Source organism: Pholcus phalangioides, unplaced genomic scaffold, assembly GCF_987345545.1.
Source record: "Pholcus phalangioides strain wild (caught in Gottingen) unplaced genomic scaffold, Ppha-v1.0 ptg000008l_1, whole genome shotgun sequence".
In the NCBI taxonomy this organism is placed as follows: Eukaryota; Metazoa; Arthropoda; class Arachnida; order Araneae; family Pholcidae; genus Pholcus; species Pholcus phalangioides.
Window position 1 is genome coordinate 13,497,922 of NW_028301601.1, and position 25,555 is coordinate 13,523,476.

The window sequence follows — 25,555 nt, forward strand, 5'->3', positions numbered from 1 at the left end:
AAATATGCCACGGGTCACTTGAATCATCTGGGAATGTGCCGCGGGACACGAGTGATACGGAACTGTGCCTCGGGTCAATTAAGTGATCTGAAAATATGTCACGGGTCACTTAAGAGATCTTTAAATGTGCTCTGTAGGTCGCTTAAGTGCGCTGGAACTGTGCTACGGTGATCTGTAGATATGCCACGGGTCACTCGGGTGATCTGGAACTGCACCGCGGGTCATCTAAAAATGTGCCGCGGAAGACTCGATTGATCTGGAACTGCACCGCGGGTCATCTAAAAATGTGCCGCGGAAGACTCGAGCGATGTGGAATCGCACGCGGAGTCACTTGAGCGGGTCCGGAAATGTGTTGCCGGCTATTCAAGTGATACGGAATCGAGTCGCTCGGTTTTTTTCAAAACGAGTTTCGGTGGTGATCCACACCAGATGATCCCGAGAACCGCGGAACACGGGTCCGGCAGGCATTGATGGCAACATTCCCTGCCCAAGAATGGATCAAACGTCGCATCGGAAAGAGGTCTCCCCCCCCCCCCCAAGAGGGCATTAAACGAACAGGCACTTGGACAATAACATGGATACAAATCACGCAGCGTCTGGATTCTGACGGCGATAAACACGTCCACGAATATGAACTGGCCCTGATATCTTTCCGAATACAGGAGCGCATTTTGTTTTCAGCCAACTCTTAACCCTTTTTTACACTTGACAGCCATCTTTTTTTTAGTTTTCTTAGAGCGGTGGCATCGGAAAAAGAAGCAACAACCACATCGCCATTACAAGGGGTCAATAGCATCTTACTTATCGTGTATAAAAAAGATCTTCTTTTTCCATCTTATATGTTTCGTCCTTTCAAGGCAAGGACATCATGAGAGATGATTGGTGAATATAATCACAGGTGGAAACAAAAATGTTGGTTCTTTGCCTCAGCGCCAATCTTCCTTCCTGCCGTGTAATTAACGCCAACCTACGTAGAGAGAAGAGATAATGATAACAGAGTGGCCACGGAGGGGGGGGGGATAACCTTCACGAGTGCCTCGCATATCAATGTCCGAATATATTTTCGGACTTCTCTCGACTTCTGTGAATAAATATGAATGGAATTATATTGATCAGGGGTGCATAACCCTTCCAGTCCGCGGGCCACGAGCTGGAATTTAAAAAAAAGGTGACCGTATGTTTCTACGTATTTTGCGGGACGTTCCCGTAATTCTGGTCGTCCAGAGACTTCCCTATAAAATGTCCCGATCTTTACTTGAATTCATATTTTTTTACTGGAATCGCAAAAATTGAGATGATAGATTACATGATGGTAAATTATCATTCGAATTATCATAATTAATTATAGTCAGATAGATACACTGGTGTAAGAAATTAAGAGAATCTGCAGACTTGGTCGATTATCTCCAGAACTACTGTACCGATTTTAATGAAATTTGATATGTACATACATTGATACAATACAAAACAAATAACCATTCAATAATTGTAATACACACGCATGATCGTGCGTAACACTCGTTGGAGTCGGAAGGTATGAAACAGCGGTTGCAGAATAAACAAAAAAATGGGTTAATAGATAGGTTAATAGGGGGTATGGTCCCCTCTTACAGATATACAGATCTCGCAGCGTGATTTCATACTTGAAATAAGGCAGTTTATCATTTCCTGTGGCAATTGGTCCCACTCGTTCAGCAACGCTGTTTTCATTCCCTGGATGGTTCCCGGAGGGGGGTTGCGAGTTGCAATTGCCCTCCCCAGACATGCTCTATAGGGTTAAGGGCTGGAGATCTGGCTGGCCAATCCATCCGGCGAATATCCTCTCTCTAGAAAATCGTCGAGCAGAAGAGCTCTATGTGGCCTCGCGTTATCGTCCATTAAAATGAACTCAGGGCCAACTGCACCCCTGAAAAGACGAACAAACGACGAAACGAAAGGCTCCAAGACCTCATCCCTATACCTCACACCAGTCACAGTGCCTATTTCAAAGACACGGAGAGGTGTGCGGCCATCCAACATGATGCTTGCCCAGACCATCAAACCTCCTCCGCCATAACGGTCGATTTCGCGTGGAGGGTAGGTAGCGGGTCCCTGGTTCTCTCCATATGAACGTACGACGAGAATCGGTGCTTAGGCTGAACCGGGATTCATCAGTGAAGAGAACGGTCGCCCATTGATCTCTATGCTCTCTGCACCATGATAAACGGATTCTCCTGTCCGTAGAAGTGAGCGGGACGCCAACAGCAGGTCTTCTTGCAAACAACCCTCTCTCATGAAGTCTTTTGGAAACAGTCACCCTTGATACTCCTGTGGCTGCATACAAGTCACGAGAGAGCTGAGAAGCTGTAGCACTCCTGTTACGCCTCGCTATAATCGACAAATGGCGATGTTCTCTGGCCGTCGTGGCTCTTAGACGACCTTGCCCAGGCTTTCTCTCGATGGATCCGGTATCCTGGAACTGTTTCCATAAGTTACACACGACGCTGGGCGCTAAATTGAACTCTCTACAAATCTGGACTTGAGATTGGCCTGCTTCTAGCCTCCCCACAATTCGCCATCTCATTTTTACTGTTACAATTTGAAATTAACAGATTGCTGCAAAGTAACACCAAGAAATTCGCCGAGGTGTGCTAGCGAACGAAATGCGTCTTAACTTACGCGCGCTTATAAAGCCTGTTTCTCTACTGGCTCCGCCTACACACACGTGTACGCTTACGTGTTTGACGTACAAGATTTGCATTTTTGTCTAGAAGCAGTGGTTTTACATTCAGTTCAGTTCTTGAAATTCGATAAAATATGCAAATTCTCTTTCCACCAGTGTATATTGATTTCACATATTTGCCAAACTTTTCCTTTTTTTGGGGAGTTTTTTTGGTCACATTTTAAGTGAGTTTCAGTAGATCCCTGCGTATACAATCAGACCCCAATATAACAAACTCCTATTTAACGAATTCTACAATCGAACCCCGATATAATGAACTCTTATTTAATAAATTTCACGATCGTACCCCAATATTACGTATCATTCTATCAAATTATCATAACGTATAATTTTTTAGCGATAAGCGTATAACTTGGCGTATGATTTTGTAATTGTAGAATTATTTCTTCCATTTATTTCAGAATTATTACTTTCATCAATTCCGAAATTATTCCTTTTATACAAATACAACGCCACAACAGGCAAACCGCCCAACGAGGCGGCCGACCCAAGAACATCATGGATCCCCGAGCCCCCACCTACTACTGCTACACCACACATGCGGAACCCCCCAACGAATCGGTACATGCGGGAATGTGCGTGTACGTGTAGTGCAACCTGACGTAAAGTTTGTTTCTGTGTAATGCTTGTTATGTGTAGTGCTGTCATCTGCCCCCAGTTTTACTAACTATGAGTGAAGTGTTATGGTTGAATGATTTACCGTTGTAGGACTGTTGCTCTCTGTGGCGAGACTTTTTTTAACGGGGAGATCGGCTCGCATTTGCGCCTTGAAGTTGGGAACCACAGAAAACCAACTTCAGCCGATCACCACTGTGGGGTTCGAACCCGGATTCTCGCATCACGAGTCCGGCACTATAACCACTCGACCACCACAGCGGCATTCTAGAAGCCATTAAACCAATTCCAAAATAATTTCCTCCATTAATTGAAAAATTATTTCCTCCATTCATTTCGAAATTATCTTTCATTAATTTGAATTGATCGTTTTTTAATTGTCTCAACCATTTTCTGAAAATTATCGGCGGGGCCACGACACAAAGATCCTCGGGCCATGTGTTGAAGATCCCTGACTTATATAGACATCATACAAAGTGATTCCGATTTGCATAATATGATTTGCATTTTTTTCGAGGGGTAAAAACTCCGACTTTACATATATTTTCGAACGCAACTGTATGATTTGCTGAAGTATTTTCATTGCGCCAAATTTTCGGAAATTCAGCCCGATTCGGCCACAAAAAGCGTATTCACGTGAGAAAAACGATGGCGACGATCGTCCAAAATATGGCGGAAAATCATAATAAAGGTTGTTATGAGGGGGAAAGAGTAATATTTGATTTGGCAACTCAACCGTGGCCATCGGAACCAAGAAAGCATGCAAAGTACACACAAAACATTGGAATCGAATGGGAAGATGGTCAATGTGGTGGCATTCCAGAAAATTCGACGCACCGAGTGGGAGGAGGAAGCAAACAACTCGCAGAGATTGCTTTTCATGGTCCTTGGTTCTAAGAAAACAAAAAAAAAACCACACCAGAACAAGAAAAATATATTTTCTTATTTCTTTTATATACGAGGGCAGCTCCATTAAGCCTTTTCATGGTCGACGTTCCGTGGCTCCGGTTTGGACACTGACCTCTCTGATAGTGAAAAGGTTTTCACTATCATTATTAATTGAACACCATTAGTGGTATTCAACCAGCCGCTGTGTGAATGGCTTCCCCCCCCCCCAACAAATGGACTTTATCCTGGGGGCCCCGAGGATTAAACTCATTTCTGTTCAACTTTCTATACTATAAAATTAATAGAGAGCTAGTGAAAAGTCCAAACCTAGAATCTGTCAAAATCATGGCTTTGGGCACTAGTATCTTCAGGAATGGGGCCACAAATCAAACTGGTGGCCACAATTAAACTACTGTTAGTATACAAATAATAAATATGATTGTTGGAGCCCGTCTTGCCGGGGCGGCCTCTCTTGTTGGTGTCGGGAGAAGTGCTGTGCCGATGGTAATAATAGCCTATAGCAAACAGGGAAAGACATCATCTACCAATCGTCCGAAGTCGAAGATGGCTGATAGACCCAGAAGGGTCTTTTGAAGCGGATTGTGTGTGGCCAGAAAGCACAAGATAACAGCATCCCAGATAACATCTGAGATGAACACACACCTACAGGAAGGTGTATCGTCAAAAACTATCCGCCGTGAACTGCATGCAGCAAACATACAAGGTAGAGCGACTATTCCAAAATCATTGGTGACACCACGCAATGCCTTGAAACGACGAACATGGTGTCACGAACATAAGAATTGGACACAACAACAATGGTAGAATGTCATCTGGTCGGACGAATCGTCGTTCACATTATTCCAGACTAACGGACATGTTTACGTTTGGAGAACGCCAGCACAAGCTTATCATGTTGATCGTCTCCATGTTTGTTAAGCATGGAGGGGGATCTGTTGTGGGGCGCGATGTCTCACAATGGTCTCGGCCCACTTGTTGTCCTGGATGGACGGATTATTGCATCGATTTATGCCAGTATTCTGGCCGGCCATCTTCCTCCAATGGTGCAATATTTGTTCCCTGATTCTCGACCTGTGTTCCAAGAAGATAATTCGCCCGTTCACACTGCTGGAATTGTCGGAGACTGACTTGATGAACACCGTGATAAGGGGCCGTTCAAGTATTACGTCATCATCGATGGGGGGGGGGGGTCCGATTTGCTGACTTTTGATGACAGGGGGGGGGGAGGGGGGGTTTGGATAATGCTTACGTCATCAACCACCCTTTATGAAAATATGAGTTGGATTCAGAGGGGCAGAGTTGATGACGAAATTTTGCTGACAAGGGGGGAGGGGGTCAAAAATGGCTAAAAATTTGCTTACGTAATACTTTAACGGCCACTAAACTGCAACACCTCGTGTGGCCCGCTAGGTCCCCTTATCTTAATATAATTGAACCTTTGTGGGGTATTGTGCAGGCCAAAATGTGCAGTAGGTTTCCACCTCCAAAGACACGTTCTGAATTAGTAGCCTTTTGAGAAAACACAAAAGAGGGAAATGTGCAAAAAAATAATGTATATATATACATATACTTGTAGAAATAGAATTTGCCATCGAGAGGGAAGCAAATTTGACAAGGGACGAGACAGCGCTGCAACGAATAATTCCCAAACTGAAGCATCATTTGCTCAAGAGCCCCTCGTCCTCAGACACTTCAGCATATGAAAGAACCGGTCATCTGATTTTTGGGGATCTTCGGGGACTTATCGGTGCTTGGTTTGACTTCGATGGGTCTCTTCTACCAGATTTGGATATGCTTCCATAAATTTCACCGAAAGTTTGTGATTTTCATTATTAGAGTTTGCCTTTCTGGTACCTGTCTCCTCCAATTGTCCATATTTCTAATTGCTGGAGCATGTTGGTGGTATGGTCAGTGCCGTCTTAACGCATGGGCCCACCCGGGCACGGCCCGGGGGCCTCAAAAGAAGAGGAGCCTCAGAAAAATGAGACGTAGTTGAATTTTTAAAAAATTTGCTGGGAAAGGCCTCAGAAAAATCACTTGGCCCGGGGGCCCATGATGCTCTTAAGACGGCCCTGGGTATGGTGCAGTTGCTGGACATTTGGTGGCGTAAATGCAACTCGTTTCTGATTTCTCCGCATCTACAGTCAGAGCTTTTGAGGATTTTGAAGTTTCCTGTTGGTGTACGTAAGGGACGATCGTCGTCATCTGTTGCTCATGCTATAAATTCATCATAGTGGATGCCCGTGAATTGTCTGGCCTAGCAAGCCCTGCTTCGGAATGTTAGGGGTAGGGGCCATGGGAGAGAGTTAAAATGAAATTTTAAAAAGTCTGGGCAGGAACCCATCAAATATCCCAATGAAGGGCCCTACTGCAGGATGTAGAAGGGATGTTTACGGGTAACGTAGAGGGGACTGCAAAATATTTTTTTTTTGCACCACCAAGCCGCAAAATGTCATAGATCGGCCTTTACAACGAGCTATCGGTCTTCATAAGGCAAGGGTTCTTAACTTTTTTCATCAGCAACAAGGTCAGCTTCGCGAAATATAGGACTATTTGTTTTTTGAAATTAGTGAAACTTGACACAATAAGTACATTTATAAAAGGACTGCAAGTGAAATTGTACAAGTCATCTATAAAGCTTCTGTTTAATCAAATTTGTCGTCACGCATAAGCTTAAGAATCCTTGACTGTGAGTAAATTTGTACGACCCATCTCGGAAACCCCTGAGAATCACGTTTGGATCGTGACGCATAGCTCAAAAATCCTTGACTGTGAGTAAATCTGTACGCCCCCTTCTCGGAAGCCTCTGCAAATCAAGTTTGGGTCGTGGCCCATACCAATCCCAATCTCTAAGGGGAATTGTACGATTCATGTCGGAAGCCCTTGATAATCAAGTTTGGATCATGCCTCAAGAATCCCTGACTGCAAGTAAATTTGTACAATTCATCTCGGAAGCCCCTGTGAATCAATTTTAGATCGTGACCCATATCTCACGAGTCCCTGGCTGTAATTGGAATCGTACGACCCATCTCTGAACATGCTGCGATCCATAGATTGAGAACCCCAGTCGCATCCAAACTCAATTGCAGATGCTTCCGATACGCGTAATTACAATCAAAGCTGAAAAATATCATGACATTGACCGCCGTAAAAGTTGATATCAGTGACGTAATATAACGTTACTCCACTGTGCCTGGCTCAGGCTGTCACCGAGGGTGAAGTGGGGTGGGGGGGGGGGGAAGGAACACGAAAGAATTCGAAGTATTTATGAGAAACAGCTGCTAAAACAAGGCGAGCGAACCTTCTCGCGCTCTACCAGACTTTTCCGCTATTATATGCGAAAAAGCAGACTGTAATAAATCCTCTCATACGGGAATGTTACGGTATTGGACAATGTCGGCCAAAAAAATATCGCCACGTCCCTGAATTTATTCATCGACGTCTGTTTGACCAGCGGCTACCACGGGGAAGGGGGGTGGGGTTATGTCTACAATTTTTCAGACATTGTGGGCCAAAAAAATATTTCCATGAAGCTCAAGGGCCACAAGTCATACTACGGTATCTTGATCCACACAGTGGAGTTTTAACATGTAGGCTCAACGGATTCCAAGACCCCAAGTCAAACAGGGAAGCCCTATATATTGTCGGAGATTATTTTTTCAATAAATTTGTTTTGCTGAGAATTTATTTCATTAATGCTGAGACAGAAATTAAGTGACTGTAAAGTTATTCCCGTCGGTGACTGTAAAGTTATTCCCGTCGGTGACTGTAAAGTTATTCCCGTCGGTGACTGTAAAGTTATTCCCGTCGGTGACTGTAAAGTTATTCCCGTCAGTGACTGTAAAGTTATTCCCGTCGGTGACTGTAAAGTTATTCCCGTAGGTGACCGTCAAATTATTCCCGTCGGTGATTGTCAAATTATTCCCGTAGGTGATAGTCAAATTATTCCCGTCAGTGACTGTAAAATTATTCCCGTCAGTACTGTAAAGTTATTCCCGTAAGTGACTGTAAAGTTATTCCCGTCAGTGACTGTAAAGTTATTCCCGTAGGTGATCGTCAAATTATTCCCGTCGGTGATAGTCAAATTATTCCCGTCAGTGACTGTAAAATTATTCCCGTCAGTACTGTAAAGTTATTCCCGTAAGTGACTGTAAAGTTATTCCCGTCAGTGACTGTAAAGTTATTCCCGTAGGTGATCGTCAAATTATTCCCGTCGGTGATTGTCAAAGTATTCCCGTCAGTGACTGTAAAATTATTCCCGTCAGTGACTGTAAAGTTATTCCCGTCGGTGACTGTAAAGTTATTCCCGTCGGTGACTGTAAAGTTATTCCCGTAGGTGACCGTCAAATTATTCCCGTCGGTGATTGTCAAATTATTCCCGTAGGTGATAGTCAAATTATTCCCGTCAGTGACTGTAAAATTATTCCCGTCAGTACTGTAAAGTTATTCCCGTAAGTGACTGTAAAGTTATTCCCGTCAGTGACTGTAAAGTTATTCCCGTAGGTGATCGTCAAATTATTCCCGTCGGTGATAGTCAAATTATTCCCGTCAGTGACTATAAAATTATTCCCGTCAGTACTGTAAAGTTATTCCCGTAAGTGACTGTAAAGTTATTCCCGTCAGTGACTGTAAAGTTATTCCCGTAGGTGATCGTCAAATTATTCCCGTCGGTGATTGTCAAAGTATTCCCGTCAGTGACTGTAAAGTTATTCCCGTCGGTGACTGTAAAGTTATTCCCGTCGGTGACTGTAAAGTTATTCCCGTAGGTGACCGTCAAATTATTCCCGTCGGTGATTGTCAAATTATTCCCGTCGGTGATTGTCAAATTATTCCCGTCGGTGACTGTAAAGTTATTCCCGTCGGTGACTGTAAAGTTATTCCCGTAGGTGACCGTCAAATTATTCCCGTCGGTGATTGTCAAATTATTCCCGTAGGTGATAGTCAAATTATTCCCGTAAGTGACTGTAAAATTATTCCCGTCGGGGCCTGTAAATTTATTCCCGTCGGTGATTGTCAAATTATTCCCGTAAGTGACTGTAAAGTTATTCCCGTCAGTGACTGTAAAGTTATTCCCGTAAGTGACTGTAAAGTTATTCCCGTCAGTGACTGTAAAGTTATTCCCGTAGGTGATCGTCAAATTATTCCCGTCGGTGATTGTCAAATTATTCCCGTAGGTGATAGTCAAATTATTCCCGTCAGTGACTGTAAAATTATTCCCGTCAGTACTGTAAAGTTATTCCCGTAAGTGACTGTAAAGTTATTCCCGTCAGTGACTGTAAAGTTATTCCCGTAGGTGATCGTCAAATTATTCCCGTCGGTGATAGTCAAATTATTCCCGTCAGTGACTGTAAAATTATTCCCGTCAGTACTGTAAAGTTATTCCCGTAAGTGACTGTAAAGTTATTCCCGTCAGTGACTGTAAAGTTATTCCCGTAGGTGATCGTCAAATTATTCCCGTCGGTGATTGTCAAAGTATTCCCGTCAGTGACTGTAAAATTATTCCCGTCAGTGACTGTAAAGTTATTCCCGTCGGTGACTGTAAAGTTATTCCCGTCGGTGACTGTAAAGTTATTCCCGTAGGTGACCGTCAAATTATTCCCGTCGGTGATTGTCAAATTATTCCCGTCGGTGATTGTCAAATTATTCCCGTCGGTGACTGTAAAGTTATTCCCGTCGGTGACTGTAAAGTTATTCCCGTAGGTGACCGTCAAATTATTCCCGTCGGTGATTGTCAAATTATTCCCGTAGGTGATAGTCAAATTATTCCCGTAAGTGACTGTAAAATTATTCCCGTCAGTGACTGTAAAGTTATTCCCGTAAGTGACTGTAAAGTTATTCCCGTCAGTGACTGTAAAGTTATTCCCGTAGGTGATCGTCAAATTATTCCCGTCGGTGATTGTCAAATTATTCCCGTAGGTGATAGTCAAATTATTCCCGTCAGTGACTGTAAAATTATTCCCGTCAGTGACTGTAAAATTATTCCCGTCAGTGATTATAAAAGTGTTCCTGTCAGTGACTGTCAAATTATTCCCGTCAGTGGCAGTAAAGTTATTCCCGTCTCAGTGACTATCAAATTATTCCCGTCAATGACTGTAAAGTTATTCCCGTCAGTGACTGTAAAGTTATTCTCGTCGGTGATTGTCAAATTATTCCCGTAAGTGACTGTAAAGTTATTCCCGTCAGTGACTGTAAAGTTATTCCCGTAGGTGACCGTCAAATTATTCCCGTCGGTGATTGTCAAATTATTCCCGTAGGTGACAGTCAAATTATTCCCGTCAGAGACAGTAAAGTTATTCCCGTCTCAGTGACTATCAAATTATTCCCATCAATAACTGTAAAGTTATTCCCGTCAGTGACTGTAAAATTATTCCCGTCAGCGATTAGAAAAGTGTTCCTGTCAGTGACTGTACAGTTATTCCCGTCAGTGACTGTACAGTTATTCCCGTCAGTGAGTGTCAAATTATTCCCGTCAGCGATTATAAAAGTGTTCCTGTCAGTGACTGTCAAATTATTCCCGTCAGTGACTGTAAAGTTATTCCCGTCAGTGACTGTAAAGTTATTCCCGTCAGTGACTGTACAGTTATTCCCGTCAGTGACTGTACAGTTATTCCCGTCAGTGAGTGTCAAATTATTCCCGTCAGCGATTATAAAAGTGTTCCTGTCAGTGACTGTGAAATTATTCCCGTCAGTGACTGTAAAGTTATTCCCGTCAGTGACTGTACAGTTATTCCCGTCAGTGACTGTAAAATTATTCCCGTCAGCGATTAGAAAAGTGTTCCTGTCAGTGACTGTACAGTTATTCCCGTCAGTGACTGTAAAGTTATTCCCGTCAGTGACTGTACAGTTATTCCCGTCAGTGAGTGTCAAATTATTCCCGTCAGCGATTATAAAAGTGTTCCTGTCAGTGACTGTCAAATTATTCCCGTCAGTGACTGTAAAGTTATTCCCGTCAGTGACTGTACAGTTATTCCCGTCAGTGAGTGTCAAATTATTCCCGTCAGTGATTGTAAAACTGTTCCTGTCAGTAACTGTAAAAATATTCCGCCAGTGACTGTCAAATTATTTTTATCAATGACTAAAATTATTCCTGTCAGTGATTAAATAATTATGTGTGAAATTATTTCTCATTAATTCTTAAATATTTTCCAAAAATAATTTTGAAATTATATATTTCATTGACCAATTCTTGAGCACATTTTTTCATTGAGGTTTATTTTTCAGTGTTTCTGTAAATTCTGTAACTATGCAAGCCTGTTCTTCGGCGGCCACTGCAAAAAGAAGCTACAAGGGCCACACGTGGCCCACGGGCTATGACATTGAAGATCCCTGGGCTATCACCACGATATTCTTCCGAGCTGTGTGTCAAGTTGAATCCATATCAAAAGGGTCAAGTCTGGTTCTTTGGCTTCGAGGCGATTCAAGTATTTATGAAGGTCTCCGAGGGGTCCTCCGATCACCCCGAAGCAAGTCAGTTACCTCAACCAGATAAACTTGATCGTTCGAGAGCTATTCGATCACCGCGACCCCGTGACCTTGTCTTCTTCTTTGACTTCGAGAGAGAGACGAGAGCACCGTGTTATTCTTACTTGTTACAGAGCTATCGAATTTATTAATTGCGTATGCATGTATGTATACAGCGCATTGCATGAGTCATAGGATGCCGTGAGAATGTCGGAAATGTCCTTGTCCAAGTAAACTGCACGGTAGTTCTTGGCACACATGTGTCCTCCAGTTTTGTAATTCAAGTGGAGTCACGTGACCGGATGAAATTGATTTTATGAGAAGGAATTAGTTATCATGCGCATGATTTTAATATCTTTTTGCCGTACTCATATCTGCATAACGACATTTTTTTGTTATGCCTTCACAAATCCCTGCAATGCAATTTTTTGACACATTCATGCCTTCAACAATGAAATTTTTTGACACAAGCATGTTTTCAACAATGCCTGCAATGCAATTTTTCTGACACAAGCATGTTTTCAGCAATGCCTGCAATGCAATTTTTCTGACACAAGCATGTTTTCAGCAATGCCTGCAATGCAATTTTTCTGACACAAGCATGTTTTCAACAATGCCTGCAATGAAATTTTTCTGACACATGCATGCCTTCATCAATGCTTGCAATGAAATTTTTTTGATACAGCCATGCCTTCGGCAATGCCTGCAATGCAATTTTTTGACATATGCATGCCTTAAACAATATTAATAAAACCACGGTTTCTGTTACATTCATGCCTGCTTATATGCATACATTAATCGCATATTTTTCCACCTTTGGAAATCGAGGATATCGATCAACATCTAGAGCAGTGACTCTTAATGGGGGTCTTTCGAGGGGTTTCAGACGGTCCATTAGCTTCGATGAGAAATCAACTAAATATTGTTTTATATTAACTTATATGCCGAATGTACCTGTAAAAAGGTCCGGGGGCTCACCTTATTTGGCACAAATGATCCGTGGAACCCAAAAGGTTAAGAACCCATGATCTCTAAAGAATACATATTCAGGAGCGAGTCGAACAGAAATTCGACATGAAAATATGCACATAAAAACGCAAATATTTTTCAATTGCTGGGTCGCGGCCGGGTACTGAACCTTGACATCGGTCAAAACTGGGCCACGAGAGGCTAACTTCGATTTTGTTTTTTCCCATTTGGGTGTGTTGAATCTTTATATTTCACATTTTATCGATATTTTACTTGACGTACATGCATTGTTTATTCTCAACATTTATTCCAATAAGCATAGGGCTGGACCTTCCATCAAGATAGGTTATTATCAGCCATTCAACTGATCTGTCAGACTTTTTCCCCCGTCAAACCCCGTATTTAAGGTGACGATATTTTGTTGAGGCCAGAACGGTATATCGTCAGTTGCTGCCAAAATTGTCACCAATCGTTGCACAATTACTGAAAATTTTCCAAAAACTGTCACAAAAAGACATTTTTGATAATTAGCGGAAGATAGCATAGGAGTGAACTTATTGGATATATCAGGAAGGCCCATAAATAGGGAGGGGGGGGGGAAGCTCAAATACCCAATATTACTATGGATGAGACAAATATTTGAAGTGGGGGCGGGCCCATGGCCCCAAAACAAATTAAAGCCCATGGTAAGGAATCGAGGGTTGAACTCGAACCTAACATGCAAATAACTGGGAATATACGGGGTGAGGCAAGCATTCAACAATATTAGGTGCATTGCGTGTTTTCGAGACAGTAAAGATGGCAGTTGCACAATACAGGTAGTAAAGATGCCTGACCTTACCCATCATCACCGCGGCAGCAAATGAAGAGCTAAACATTTGGATCCAAACCTACCACAACAAATCGACAGTGAATCACCAGGGATTAGATCAAAACAAGATGGCGAAATTGAAAAATTACCAGGGTTAGATTATTTATAGATTTTTATGATTATAAAATCACGCGATTTTTGCCAATATACAGGGTGTTCAATAAATTCGTAAATAGTTTAAAAATTCATAAAAAAAAATTAAAGGAATTGGTATATTTAAGGGGTTCTGAAACTTTTTCCACACGTGACGCCCCTTTCTCCCAAATCAACAATCATCCGCGGCTTCCTCAAAGCAATGTAAAAAAGAATCGCTTGGAAGAACCTCTGTCAGGATCACCGCGGTGCACAGTTTGAGAACTCCTGCATGTTCGAATACAGTTTGCGAAAAAGTTTTTCTCGCGAAGTGGGTGATTTGTTTCTTTTTCTGGTACAGAAAAATGAATAAAAGATTCAGATTTTTGTGAATAGAGGGCGCGGTACCAAAGCAAATCATTGTCTATGCAAATCAGAGTCTTATAAAATGCATGGCTAATATGTATTACCTTCATAGTAATGTTTATGTGCATTACCAATAATATAAAAAAGGGAAATTTATGTAATGTAATAATATATGTGAGTAATTCAAATGCGAATGCCCAGCACCGTCAATGGAGGCTTCGTTTCCCGTCACAGTGGAGACGCTGTATATATTTTTTGTATACACTGTACATTTACACCATTCTCAAATCTCTCCCACTTCAAAAAGGCCCCACAAGTCTTTTCTACACTTCTTTTGAAATCATAGGCTGCGGTCTTCGTCCCTTAATGTGCCACTGGCCGCACGTGCAATTTTTCTCCCTAGTCATTGGGTTCAGTATCCATTTTTGTCAAATGGCTGCATCGAGTTGATGGCTGTCTTCATGGGGAGAGCGACGCGAAGGATTCGATACTCGCGAGCACGGTGCGGGGGGGGGGGGGACATTGCTATAAATCTTTGCCAACTTTTTCCGACACAACCCTGCCTCTTTTGAGGTAATGGGAGTAAGGTGCTTTGCATCAGTCCGGGGTTGTGAGCGATTCTATCTATCTATAAAATGCATGGTGCACGATTAACAGCCCATTTCTGAATTTTTCTGTCATTGGAGCTTACATAAGGTTTTCACTGCGATGTCGACGTTGCTCGATAAAGCACTATTGGTGAAGTTGTTTTACCTCAACCACGAATCATCGAATGAAGCTTTACGAACGTTTCGGATACAGGGATTGAAGAAAAGTTCAGGTCAAAAACTACGTGATTTGTTTTGGTCTCTATCAAAGAAAATTTTAACAAATTTTTTTTACCTGTATCTCCCCTTCGTGAGAATAACTTTGTCACTAACCACATTCAAATGCAGGGCCGTAACCAAGATTTTTGTAGCCCGGGGCAATCATTATTTTGCCACCCCCCATAAAATTTGATAATTTTATAGCGGTGTTTTTTGTTCCCACCCGAAATTGCCACCCTCTAAATTTTTCCGCCCGTGGCAGTTGTCCCCCCCTAGTTACGGTCCTGTTCAAATGTAGCAATTCCTTAAATTTTAATGAATTTTTAACCTATTTACGAATATATGGGACACCCTGTAAATGATTTCAGCAAATGTTACGACTCGAAGATGATTATGATGGCCCAAAACGAGACACTTACGTCAAAACAGCCAAACATATTGTGATAAATACGGGACGTATGGTAACGAACTTGCTAAAGTTAGGAATTTCACGAACGACAAAACTAAACGTAGGCCTAAGCTAGCCACCTGCAACCCGTTGCTCGCGAGCACCATGGTGCGCCGTAAGGTACGGAGAGTGCTCAATATGCTCACCATGCCGAGCTCTTGATTAACTCTTTATATACCCTGAAAAATTGCATTCAAGCATTACGATTATGCAGATTTCAAGCATACGTGTGTAAACGCTGCCGTAAGTCACACATGCTCGACTCACGGCCCGCGCGATTTAAATTTTAAAATTCTGTTTAAAAATAAGATCGAGAGTCAATGAAATTTCAAACTTCTGCTTCATTTCACGAACACTGAACAGTTTTCATTATTTTGAATCAATTTTTATTCAATTGCATTGATGTCATGGTATTTTATCTTGCGCGCAAATTGTTTTTAACACATTTTTTTGAAAATTCACAAAAAATTAAGCATCTAAGATATGTGTAAAGCTTAGGAGAGCACATTCAATCAAAAACACGTGTAAAAAATTTGAAATAAATCAATGGTTAAACACTATTTTTTATGATATTTTTATTAGAGCATAGTATATATTTCACCATGTTTAAAAGGTATTAATTGACATGTGACACAGTTCTATATCACGCAACCCAAGCGGCCCGCGGAATGTCTACAAACTACTTAAGTGACCGGCGTGGCGCAGTTCTATATCACACAAGCCAAGCGGCCCGCGGCGTGTCTACAGATAACTTAAGTGACCAGTGGCACAGTTCTATATCACACACGCCAAGCGGCCCGCGGCATGTCTACAAACTACTTAAGTGACCGGCGTGGCGCAGTTCTATATCACACAAGCCAAGCGGCCCGCGGCGTGTCTACAGATAACTTAAGTGACCGGCGTGGCGCATTTCTATATCACACAAGCCAAGCGGCCCGCGGCATGTCTACAAACCACTTAAGTGACCGACGTGGCGCAGTTCTATATCACACACGCCAAGCGGCCCGCGGCGTGTCTACTACAGATAACTTAAGTGACCAGTGGCACAGTTACAGATCACACAAGCGACCCACAACCAGGGCCGTCTTAACAGCATCATGAGCACCCGGGCCAAGTGATTTTTCTGAAGCCCTACCAGGCAAATTCTTGAAAACTTTAGAGCTCATTTTTGTGAAGCCCCTTCTTCTCTTGAGGCTCCCGGGCCGTGCCTGGGTGGGCGCATGCCTTAAGACGGCACCGCCCACAACACAGTTCCAGATCATTCGACGGCACATTCACAGATCACTCAAGGTTGAACACCCTTGTCGTGAGGAGGGTGCTGTTTGTTTGATGATAAGTACATGCACAGTGCTCGGACTCGAGAAAGGTTGAGAACCCTTGTCCTATAGCCCTTCAAATATCGATAGCCGCTATAATAAAAGAGAAGCCACCAAGAACCAAAATACCGATCGGCAAAAACCCTCGGCCACCATTCACGAAAACAACATACCAATCCATACCAAAAAACGAAAGTAATTGGTCTCGCGGGAAACTAAAAAAAAATGCCTTTATAATAATTATATTAATTACTCACGTAAAGTATAATCTCGATAAGGAAACAGTTAAAAAACAATCGAAACAGCCGTGAGAGAAGAGAAATTTCCGGCCCAACCCAGATCCTAAAAGATAGCTTCTGCTCCCTATTGTCATTACTATTATTATTTCACTATCACCTTCAAAAATCCCGGACAATTATTATCATTATTACACAGAAAAACGGTTCCACCCAATCGATTCTTATCTCCTCCTCGTAAATAATAATAATAATAATAATAAAAGAATCCCACGCAAGGAACACACAACAAAAACGACCCCATTTTTTTTTTCAAACAACAAAAAAAACCCCGAAATCCTACGAAAAATGTTTGCCACCTACAGAGAGACTCGCTAAACCCGTTTTTCATTTTTCTGAGGACACCACAACCCTTTTCTTAACCCACCATTTTTACAAGCAAAAGAAAAACCCGCGTTAACTCCATTAAAAAACACGATGATGACCGCAGCCGTGAAGTTGAAAAATAAAATGTTTGGGGGCACCACCGGTTACGTGGTGTTTGAACCGGTTCGTGTCAGCTGTGGCATTAGCACGGAAACCCTTTTTTACGTGTAAAAGCAAATAAGTCTTCTCTCTTTGTAGCCAGAAATTTCGTTCGGGGGAGGGGGGGAACCGAAGTGGTAGAACAATAGATTCGGCCATTTTTTTTTTCCGGTGATTTTCTTACATTTCGGGGGTGGGGGCGGACCCCCCAAGTCCCCTCCCTCTCGCTACGGTCTTGTTTGTAGCTGAATTATAAGATGAAATTACATGTGTGTGACGATATAAACCAGTGGTTCTCAACCGGGGCCATATGGCCCCCCTTAGTGGTACTGGGATACTTCGAGGGGGGGGGGGGCATGGCAGGTGGTTTGGTGGGCTGCAGGGAGCTGAGATGAAAAATTAAGGCGTGAAGAAATAAAGCTTTTATATTAGTGACTATACACTTACAGAATGCATACATTTTATAGCAGGTTCCCAAGGATGTGGGTTTTTCGCAGGCCCCCCGGCTACATTTTTCACATACCCCTCCTCTATATTAAATTTATAGTGTGAAAAACGAAGAATGATGAAAACCATATCAGACCCCGGGCTGCAGCTCTGTCAGTCCCACTCTTGGGAGGGGTCATGCCCGGGGGATCTCATGTCCATAAGTGACCCCACCTTATGATATTTTGTATAGTACAATAAATTTTAAGTAGGAAATATGTAGGCTGTTTATTTCCAGCTAAGTATGGGAGCACTTTGCCTAAGGCGCCCGTGATGTTCAGACGGCCCTGAATAGAACTCGGACTAGCGGGGAGCTCAATAAATTCTAGGCCAGTGGTCTGGAGGCCAATCTTATTTGCAAAAATTTTTGTTCAGTATAAATTCACTGAAAAAAAAATCAATTCAATACGTATAAAGGATCTTGCTTCTAGATGAGGGTCGAAAACTCTGGGTAAGGCAGGGGAGCCACGAGGAAAAAAATTATGGTTCAAAGGGGGCTACGGGCAAAAAAGCTTGAGAAACACTGCGATAAACTACAAAAAAAAATCAAATTTTCTGAGTCAAACTGATGGGGGGGGGGGGGTCCCCCAAAACATTTGAAGATTTTTAATTTCACTGGTTCAAAACTTTTTTTCCCAAGCACTCCAAAATTTTTAACGTGAAAATTCGGTTCGTGACCACCGCCCCTGAAAATAAGAATCCTTCGGGCCCCCAACTCCCCCCCCCCCCAGCATTGAGAAATTTATGTATTACATTTTAAAGTTCGCTCAAAAACTAAAGACATTGATTTTCTGGATTTTGGAAAATAGTCACACTTTTTTTCCTATCACATTTCACTTAGAAGCGTTGTTTCTTCCCGTCTGAATTTTATTCATAGCTCTCTGTGCCCCTCCCCGGCCATCTGACATGGCTTTCCTATGCCCCGACACGTCTGACACGACTCCCCCATCCTGCAGCGGTGTAAACTAATGAAAGAAACGATTCACAACACGAATGAAAATTTTACGATTGATGAATTGGAAATATTTGGAAGAAAAATAACTGCAACACCAATAGAAATTCCAGAATTGATGAAAGAAGTAATTCAGGAATTAATGAAAGAAATAATTCAGGAATTAATGAAAGAAATAATTCAGAAATTGATGAAAGAAGTAATTCAGGAATTAATGAAAGAAATAATTCAGGAATTAATGAAAGAAATAATTCAGAAATTGATGAAAGAAGTAATTCAGAAATTAATGAAAGAAATAATTCAGGAATTAATGAAAGAAATAATTCAGAAATTGATGAAAGAAGTAATTCAGAAATTAATGAAAGAAATAATTCGGAAATTAATGAAAGAAATAATTCGGAAATTAATGAAAGAAATAATTCAGGAATTAATGAAAGAAATAATTCAGGAATTAATGAAAGAAATAATTCAGGAATTAATGAAAGAAATAATTCAGGAATTAATGAAAGAAATAATTCAGGAATTAATGAAAGAAATAATTCAGGGATTAATGAAAGAAATAATTCAGGAATTAATGAAAGAAATAATTCAGGAATTAATGAAAGAAATAATTCGGAAATTAATGAAAGAAATAATTCAGGAATTAATGAAAGAAATAATTCAGGAATTAATGAAAGAAATAATTCGGAAATTAATGAAAGAAATAATTCAGAAATTAATGAAAGAAATAATTCGGAAATTAATGAAAGAAATAATTCCGGAACTGATGAAATAATTTTTTTTTCGCAATTGGAAAATTCAAAATTAAGAAAATACAGATATAACTGTAGAAGAAAAATTCAGAATGAATTCAAAAAATAATGTCAGAATTGGCGAAAGCCACCAATAATTTACCGTGACTATGGGGCCTTCTCAAAACGGGGGGGGGGGGGGGACCGGTGCGACCGCAACTGTCACACACCCCTAAGGGCAGCTCTTTCTTTTGTGGGGGGGGGGGAACCTTTAAGATTGGAAACACTGATCTAGAGGCGTATTTACAGAGGTCCTATAGCCCAGGTCGTCAAATTTGATGGATGGATGGTCAAGAAAATTAGACTAGAATAAAAAAAAAAAGAAGCAAAAAACCATAAATCCGCCTTTATCCTATCTCAGGATTGAAATTATGGCCCCCGGGATCACGGGCGCTTCAGATTTGGAATTTGTGGAACAATTTGAAGATTGTTGAAAGATAGTTTGGCAAGTTGATCTGCTCTTGGGCCCTCCTTCAGTCCTGTAAGTTGAATTTACTCATGAGGGATCCATTGTGTCGTGACCGCGTGATTCAAGAGCGGCATTTCCGACTTGAATGATTGATGCTTTGAAAGTAGTCTCCGAGGGCTTTTTCTTTCACAATTCCTTGAACAACGAACTTGACAGAGTTGGTGAAGAAACCTGTGAAACAGGTATATATATATATATATATACATAAAAAGGGATTCCAACGGGGTTTCCATTCAATGGCCATGCATGTGAAAGCCTCCGACTCACCGTGAGGTGTGCATCCATTTGTATTGGATGAATACAGTGAGTGAGGAATTTTCCACACCCTTGCTCCATTATTCACTCACTCTTCATTACGGGGAGGGGGGGGGATACGAAAGGGATGGGAACCTGCACAATACCTGTGTGTGTACCTAGGCCGTTTCAAGCCTCCCCCTCGAGGGGGGGGGGCCCTCTGCACGGTACTGATTGTGAGATACGCGAACAATTTTGACCTGAATACCGAACTCACGGATTCCCAGCGGGTGCCCAAGAAACTGCGGCTGATTGACCCCTTGAAGATTATAGAGACGGCGGCCTTCATTTGACGACGACGACGACGACCATCACTCATCAGTGTTGATTGAGAGTGACAAGAATCTAATAAAATGAAAGGCCATTTTACCACATTGGAATTGACAGTCCGCGGGGGGAGTTTAAACTCATTCACAAACTGACCAATAAAACCGTTATCAGTGAAATCGAAACTAGCACAAATGCAACCAAGTAAAATGGGTATACGAAAATAAATAAAAAGCAGAAAAATAACAACCAGGCTATGGGCAAAAAGAAAATGACGAATGCAAAAATTAACAATAGGGTGCATAGCATCCCCTCCCCCCATATAGAGAAAGAAGCCTGATGGTGCAGGATAAATCTCTATTTTTTACATTATAAATTCACTAAAAAGAATGTTTATCAGGGCCTTAACTAGGCTGGGGCAACCCATGGAGGAAAGAATAATAAAGTTATTCTTTCCTCCATGGGGGCAACCGGGGCACTGCCCCTGGGCCCCGAACCGGATGAGCCCCCCCCCCCCGCCCCCACAAAGTTTACATTCGTTTTGCTCAATAATAATTGCCTTTCAAGAAGGACTCCAAGGAAAAGTCTGCCCCAATGCCCCGAGAAGGCACACTACGGCTCTGATGCTTATCAAAGATCCTGTTCTCGGAGAGGGGGGGGGGCTCCACCGGTGTCGTCCTAACGCATGGGTCCACGCGGGCAGGACACGGGGGAGGCTCATGATCAACGTTCCAATTTGTATGACTAACCGGTATGCTTTGCGACGTAAAAATCAATGTGACAGCAATGACTAAGCTCATTTTGTATAACCGGTGTCCAGTCTTGTCACCCAGTATCGGTTTCCTCGAAACTATCGGGCTCACGAGTGCCGGTCAGAAGTTGTTTGGGAAACAGTGAAATCAATAACGGGGGCTTCGATTCCACGTCATTATGTCTCATCACGCTTGGGTGACACCGAAGTAGAGAGAGAGAGACAGAGAGCATTGGGGCGACGTCAGAGTGGTATTCAAAATCCTATCATTCACAAAGGAGGTGCTAGTCCAACTTAACAGTACATCAGCTCCCGGGTGAACGGATGCTTGTCAAGCAGATTAGTAACATATAAGCCATCCCATCCCAGATTCTCATATGCTATTGAGCATTATTTTCAACATTTTAGTCTCACCAACCTGAAGCCTTTATGCTGTGGGCCCCACACCAATTCCGAGAGGGCTCATGCATTTAGATGGTTCTTGATGCGGAGATTGAAAGAGGTATTGAAACCTTTGATCTAGCTTTTTCGACTCCCTTCATTAAAGCGGGGTCTGGTTAAGAGGGGGGGGGGGAGGGGGGTTCACACGAAAAAAAAAAAAAAAAAAATATATATATATATATATATATATATATATATATATATATATATGAGGCCAGATCAATCAAAAGAGATGCCATTTGTGAGATTAGGCCGAGCTCTGTCGTCTCCGACAAAGTGGACAATTTTATTAAATCATTCATTTAACGTTATCGGTTTCACACTGCTCGCTGGGACGGACTCTTATCGCGAAGACCGGTGGGCCCTGATCTGGTTAGGAGGAGATCTGACACTGCTCGGCTGAATCAGGAACCGGAACTTGCTGTAGTGGGGCCAGGGCCTACTCCTTATACAGTGAAACCTGTGTATAGCGCTACTGTCTGTAATGATAATATAACGATATTTTCTTTCGTCCCGGTGGAATTCCTATTTAATAGGAAATAACGCAAATATTCAAACTGTCTACAACGATAAACTGTCTATAACAATATTTTTTCTAGGTCTTTAAAGTGTAGTTATAGACAAATTTCGCAGTATGTTCGGGGCCCTGGGTAAATACGAATTTTTGGCGTTCCTTATACACGGTGTTCTTTGAGGCAGTGAGTGGCTTATGCAGGGGTACGAAGACTGTGGGTCACGCCCAAAATACGAAAGAAAGTCAATTTTGGAGCCCTAAAATCTATGAGCCCTGGGCACGTGCCCCGCTTACCCATGCGAGAAACAGGACCTGAGTGGGAACCTTTGGTAGGAATCTCCCCCCGCTGAGGCTAGGATTTCTAACGGGTCAATCCATGATAAATCAGCAGAGTGAGAAAAAAAATTGCCCTGTCAGCAATTTTCATGTTGTGGCCATGCTCATGAGTGAGGTTGGTGTCACACAACCACTTTCACTGAATCCAAGGTAAACACATTCTATGTACATGGTCATGCAGATGTCACGGAACGTTACGGGCAACGTCATCCCCGTGGAAAAAAAACGCTATTAAAATATTTCTGAACTGAATAGCGTTTTCTCTCATTCCACACACATACATACACAGAGAGAGAGAGTAATAGCCTTCCCTGTGCTTTTCGTTTCTTTACGAGCCCCGGGTTGCGTGGTTGGACATGTTTGTGCAAGAAAGAAAAAAAAAGGTGAAAGAAATAATGTTACGAAATGTCCATTTCATGCCCCGCTGCAGAAAGAGAGAGAGAGAGAGTCATTTGTCGAGAATGCGCAGTGACGACGACGACGACACGAGCAAGGTCTTCCATTCTACTGTGTATTACAGTGTCTTCTTCTTGCCTAGGAGAAGGCCTATGTACCTACATAATGATGGCTGGTAACCACGTGACGTAAGAACCATTCGTTTGTGTGTCTTTTGAGGCGAAAATTAGGAAAGAGGCAAAGAAAAAGAAAGAGATGGTTCAATGTTCCGCGATTCCGGTACATACTTCTCTCAAGGCCAGTGGCGGCGCCGTAACGGATGGGGCCAAAGAATCTTCTACAGGCTAGTGTTTCACAAAGTGGGCAATGTCGCCCCCCCCCCCGGAGGTGGTAGAAGCACCGGGTATGCAGTATAACCAGGTGCGGATACAGAGGGGCGGCGCCCCCACCCCACAAGAGCCGAATAATATGGGCAAAATTGAACTGTCCCGTAAAATACTGTACAATTTAACGAACACGTCATAATCACATAAACCCAAACACGTCACCCTAGATCCGCACCTGGGTATAACATAGGATCCTATGGGTTAAAATCTAAGTTGGGGGAAGGCGATGAGGACAAAAAATTCCTGAAGGGGGAGGTAGAACAAAGTTTGGAAATCTCTGCTTTAGATCCCCGTTTCTTAACAAGGATAATGCAGTTTCTCTCATCAAATCTAAATACGTAATTTCTTTTATTTATTCTGATATCACTATCTCTCATCGATTTATAAATTATTTTATAATCAATTCCCTGACATTATTTTATAATCAATTCCCTGACATTATTTTATAATCAATTCCCTGACATTATTTTATAATCAATTCCCTGACATTATTTTATAATCAATTCCCTGACATTATTTTATAATCAATTCCCTGACATTATTTTATAATCAATTCCCTGACATTATTTTATAATCAATTCCCTGACATTATTTTATAATCAATTCTCTGACATTATTTTATAATCAATTCTGAAATTATTTTATAATCAATTCTGAAATTATTTTATAATCAAATCTAGAATTATTTCTTTCTCATTGACTCTGAACTTATTTCTCTCATCAATCACCGATTCTGATATTACTTCTTTCATTGATTCTGAAATTATTTTTTTTCATTAATTATGAAATCAATTCTTTAAATTTCTCTAATTATCAATTCTGATATTACTACTACTTTTATAAATTCTGAGTTTTCATTGATTCCAAAATCATTTCTTTCATAAATTACCATAACACCAAACATGGCCCCCCGCTCTGTCCCTTACGGGATATAAGCGGATTTTTTATAAATTACCAATGAAATAATTTCTTTCATCAATACCGATAATGAAATCATTTCTTTCATCAATACCGATAATGAAATCATTTCTTTCATCAATACCGATAATGAAATCATTTCTTTCATCAATACCGATAATGAAATCATTTCTTTCATCAATACCGATAATGAAATCATTTCTTTCATCAATACCGATAATGAAATCATTTCTTTCATCAATACCGATAATGAAATCATTTCTTTCATCAATACCGATAATGAAATCATTTCTTTCATCAATACCGATAATGAAATCATCATTTAGAATCTTTATTCAAACTGAAATTATTTCTTTTATTTAGTCTGAAATATCATTAATGGCGAATTTTCGTTGAAGCTGAAATTTCTCCTTTTATTAAATCTGAATTTCCATTTAGATTCCGAAATTATATTTTTCATCAATTCTGAAATTACTTTCAATAATTTTGAGAGAATTTTTTTTTCATTAATTCTGAAAAATTATTTCCTCTAATAATTCTAATAATTTGTGATCCGCCTATGGGTGCCTTTGATGTTGATGTTACTCGAAACTTTATAGCAGATTCCTTGATCACAATTCTTGTTATACGCTAACCTGAAAAGTTTGGAAATCTCTATTCATGTTCCATGCGTTGGTCGTGAATCGACACCAAATGACGCCAAATAAAGACAAAAGCGAAATAAATTCGATGTCCAATGTCCCAGGTGCAAGTTGCCTTTGATTCCCAAGAAAGAGAGAGAGAGCCATATTTATTTTGTAAATCTGTATCCTTGAGGTACACATAAAGACATTTTTTTTACATCCAATAGCTTCGACCTTGTCTTGTGAGACCATATATTTTACGTAAATAACATTAAAAGGAAACTTCTACTGACGTCATAGTCAGCAGCTTTTGTTTACTTCCATAACATACATTTCTCAAGTCAAACTGAGGCATAAACTCCGTCGTCTGGCGAGTGGTTTTCCTGTGCACGAAATAGAAATCCGATTGGCAGTGGTCGACCACTGAATGATATTCAGTGGACAGTGTGGCATTGCAGACTATTCACAACCGACTGGGCTTGATTTCTGCACGGGTAATAGGAGCATTTGTGCAGGGGGTTTTCAATTTGAACATTTTTGACCATAATCACGCGCAGGGCTTGACAAATCCCAGATCACCATGGTGACTAGAAAATCGGTATCGGCACCTAATAT

At 41.5% G+C, this 25,555-nt stretch overlaps 1 protein-coding gene across 1 annotated transcript in view; it reads right to left on the reverse strand.

Annotated features, from left to right (window-relative positions):
- LOC149083850 (uncharacterized) overlaps positions 1-25,555 on the reverse strand; it is a 38,287-nt gene that overhangs the window by 7,359 nt on the left and 5,373 nt on the right. The window lies entirely within an intron of this gene.